This window comes from Cupressus sempervirens, chromosome 8, assembly GCF_028749045.1.
Source record: "Cupressus sempervirens isolate cs-2001-9-10 chromosome 8, ASM2874904v1, whole genome shotgun sequence".
Taxonomy (NCBI): domain Eukaryota; kingdom Viridiplantae; phylum Streptophyta; class Pinopsida; order Cupressales; family Cupressaceae; genus Cupressus; species Cupressus sempervirens.
Window position 1 is genome coordinate 609,549,957 of NC_143125.1, and position 4,565 is coordinate 609,554,521.

Sequence of the window (4,565 nt, forward strand, 5' to 3'; positions counted from 1 at the left end):
AATGACACCAACAAATAGCTCATATGCAACTATTTTTCAATTCCAATCGAAACATCTCAAGACAATGAAATGCTGCTAGCAAAGTATCAACTTATCTTGGGTTGTTCAAAAAAGACTTACCTTCAACGATGTTGTAAAACTCTTCCTGAAGCCTACCTCCTGTGTACCTGCACTTTGCCACATGAACAAATGAAGTTTTACTTTTTTATTTTATTTTTATATCCCTGACAATGTTGAAATGTTGACACTAAACTTAACTATCATTGAGATTTTGACGTTATCAAGATCATTGCCATCAAAAATTTAGGTTGAAAATGACCCCCAAATGTACTAGTGTTGGTCTTTTATTATAAGTATCATGTTTCTAAAATATAGATGTTAACTTTTTAACTTTATAATACGTATAAATTATTTTTCTCTATTTTAATTAGGTGAATCAATTGAAGTCTTACATATGGATTTTTATGTTAATTTTAAAAAAATTAAAAATTATAAAATTTATTTACAAATGAAAAATAAGAATCGAAAATGACCCCCAAATGTACTAGTGTTGGTCTTTTATTATAAGCATCATGTTTCTAAAATATAGATGTTAACTTTTTAACTTTATAATAAGTATAAATTATTTTTCTCTATTTTAATTAGGCAAATCAATTGAATTTGTATGTTAATTTTATAAAATATATTTTAACACCCACTCCATCCTTATCCCCAAAATTATTTGAATGATATATTTTACCCCTCATTATCAACAAACAATCCCACAATATTTATAAGTTAAAAAACTAAATTATAAATTATAAAATTTATTTACAAATGAAAAATAGAAAGATTATAATATAAATATTTTATAAAAGTGTTAATTTTATAAAGGTTATAATATAAATATTTTATAATATAATATTTTATTTTATTAAATTTTAATAGCAATATCACAAATAGAATGCATAAGAAGATATGGTACTTTTCTATATCCTACTGTACTCTATAATACGAAAAAGAAACAAAACCTAAAATGTAGGGCTTTATATAACATCCAAAAGGGCAATTCAAAAATCATAACGAAATAATAGAAATTTCCCGCCTCAATTATAAATAATAATGCCCTGATTCATTTCGAACTTCATTTCGTGTTTGTAATTGAAGGTAATGAAATTTGTGAAGAGTTGAAGCCAAGAATTTCCTTCCTTCGTTTCTTTGGATCTTTTCTGGTTCGTTTACTTTTGAATTAGTGTTTTTGTTTATCTTTTATTTGAAGATTAACGACAGAGCGAAAATAGGGTTTCAAGTTGGATTTAGGGTTTGGGTTTTGGATTTTGGATTGTAATTTCAAATTAATGAAGATTAATTACAGAGCAAAAATAGGGTTTCGGATTTTGGACTTTATATTATAATAGAAAATTCTTGAAGAAATTTTTTTTGAATTTGATGTCGTTAGATTTAATTTTGCTTAGAGCAAGTGCGACTGCGGATTCAAAAGTCTATTCAAAATCGTGTGGATTCAAAATCAAGTAGTGAATCTTTTATTGGAGTCTTTTATTCTGCGCATCTTTTTTCTCGCTTGTTTTTTATGGTCTATCTCGGAGTCAAATCTGGGGTCTCCTGGACACTATGCTCGACATCGGTGCTCTGTCACATGAGCTATAGCCCCTTTGTTGTTGTTGTTGTTCAGATCTTTCCCAATCTGAAATACATTTTTTTGATTTATATTTCATTTTTTTAGAAAGTATGGTGCAGACTAACTTATGAAGATCAGTCTTCCGTTGCTGATTTGATTCGTTCTTCTGTTGTTCATCATTTGTTGCTGGAATGGGTTTGTTTTTTTCACACTTTTTTCTGGATTCTTGATACTGTGATTTGATAATATGATCAAAGAGAGGTGTTGATGAGGGTTAGAAATATATTAACGCTTTGAAGGGTAATTTGTTTTGGGGCCATCACAGCATTCTAATGGCATTATACTAGGATTGGATTAATGCATTATATGTGTTTTTAGAGTAATGACATGCAAGTGTTCTGAGAGGAATGGTATATAGAGTATTGTATAATTATTTTCAGAGTTTTATCAAATTATCTCGTGTTTAGCTGGTTGTCACAATTTCTGAATATATTGTTACAAATAATTTGGTCTGTGTGTTTCTAACATTCAATAAGACTAAAATTAAGGCTATGATATTTGAAGGGGACTAGTTTTCTTAACCATTGACGCATTCTAATGGTATCCACAGGAGGTTGTGATTACTGCACTATCATTTGAGATAGAATGATTTAGATACGATTGTGTATACATTGTTGGATTGTTTTAGGAAGTTTTCGTTACTCTTAAATTTATTGATACAGATGAATTAGGCTGTGTTTGTAACATCCAAAATAATTGGATCAACTTTCTTTTACAAATTGAAATTCATCATCATTTTTGTGATTTCTGGCAGGCAATCCGAGGTCCAAGCAAAGATGACTCCTGTAAAGAAGAGGAGAACAAACATTGAATCAGACCATGTGATTTGCTCATGTGATGATGGTGCATCAATCTCATCCTCTGCCTCCCTTTTCTCACTTAAACATTTGAACTCTCCACAATATCACCAACCACCTGTTGTTATTGTTTCTACTCCAAGAAGAGGTATCTGCTTGAAGGATACAACTCCAAGAGGCATAAAGAGAAAATTTGGTTGCATAGAGGAAACCACTCAAATCATTAGGGATCATAAAATTGAATTTGATTATTACATTGGTCCAATTTTGGGTAGAGGAAAATACGGAGTTGTAAAGCTGTGCAAGAACAGAGTCACACAAGAAATGATGGCATGCAAGACTATGCCCAAAGATTGTCCACAAAATGTATACAAAGAAGTGGAGATTATGCAACACCTCTCGGGTCATCCCAACATTGTAACACTTCATTCTGTGTACGAAGATGCAGATTCTTTGCATCTTGTAATGGAGATTTTCTCTGGGGGAGGCCTTGCTGATTTTGTGAAAAAGAGATGTTATTCAGAGAGGGAAGCAACACAATTGATCAGACAACTACTTGATGTAATTCAACACTGCCATGAAATGGGAGTTGTTCACAGGGACATTAAGCCCCAAAATATTATTTTATCCAGTGATGGACAGATGAAGTTATGTGATTTTGGCATGTCGGTGCATGTGGCAAATGGTATGCCATTCACACTTTCAAATTAGTAGAGTTCTTTACTTTTTCATAGTTAAAAGACTATTGTCAATATTTATATCAATAGAGTTCTATTCGTTTTATGAAATCCAAACTCTTTAAATTAATTCTAAATATCAAGATTGTTATAAATTACAACTCTTCTTTGTATTGAGTGTAGGTCAAAATTTATCAGGTTTGGCTGGCAGTCCCGCATATGTAGCCCCTAAAGTTTTGGTAGGGAAATATACAGAAAAGGTGGATGTATGGGCTACTGGTGTCATCCTCCATGGGCTCTTGATTGGTACTTTACCATTTTGTGGGGATTCTATAGATACAATCGTTGAGGTAGTGAAAAATGTGCAATTAAATTTCTTCACTGATAAGTGGAAATCTATTTCTGAGCCTGCCAAGTATTTTCTTTCTAGGATGCTTTCAAGGGATGTTGAGAAGAGGATTTCTCCAGAGGAAGCCTTGAGTATGTATATTTTCTAGCTTCACATTTTTGGTATAAATTTATATAGTCATTCTAAGGTTTTTCTTATGCACTTTTCTCTTTCTTTTACAGTCCATCCTTGGATCTTGTATCACACAAAATCTAATATGGAGCTCTTTAAGGAGTCAAATTTGATGTTTCCATACAAGGCATAGAGAAAGCAAGGGACAAAAGAGAAGTGTATATGCAAGAATTTACACTCCTCACTTGTTGATGCAGTTGATCATGCTCTTTTATCTCTTTCAGAGAAAGACTGTAGAAAACAAGAAACAAATATGGATCTTGTGGATGTTCTATGTGCTACGATTTCACAGATGAAAATATCCAAACATAAAAAGAACAGATTCAACATGGATGCCTATCCTTTCCTTGGACAGAGCTCTATTTATTCAAGATTTCCTCTTTGTACAGCATGTTGAATGCTGAATTGTACTGATTAGACTCAGCATATTCCATAGTTGATATTTGAGTCCTTTTATGTTTTTGTGGAATAAATTTGGTCTCACCAGAAGCTTATACTGCACCCTAAGGTGGTGTTTTTTTTATATTGTATATGTATCGACAACATTCAAATTGTAAATGGAAGAATTATATATATATTTTTATGAAGAATGATACAAGAATGGTAAAGGATTGTCAAGGGATGCTTACAGAAAAATAAAAGTCTATGTAGAACACATGAAATAAAGATTAAACATAATGTTTAAAATAAATAATTTAAATTCAATTGATATAATGATAAATAACTATGTAGAAGAAATGAAATAATTTAAAACAAAGGTTAGTAATTTTATTTCTCTAACTGAATCATGGAAATCATCCAATAAATGTAGGACCATAAAATTGACAGTTTACAGTATGACAAATAATGATACTACTGTTAGAATCTGAAAATATTAATAAACCATTTTTGAA

At 31.1% G+C, this 4,565-nt stretch overlaps 1 pseudogene; it reads left to right on the plus strand.

Moving 5' to 3' along the window:
* Window positions 1-2,454: 2,454 nt before the first annotated feature.
* LOC149543897 (serine/threonine-protein kinase PEPKR2 pseudogene) lies at window positions 2,455-3,805 on the plus strand (annotated as a pseudogene).
* The last annotated feature ends 760 nt before the right edge of the window (window positions 3,806-4,565 follow it).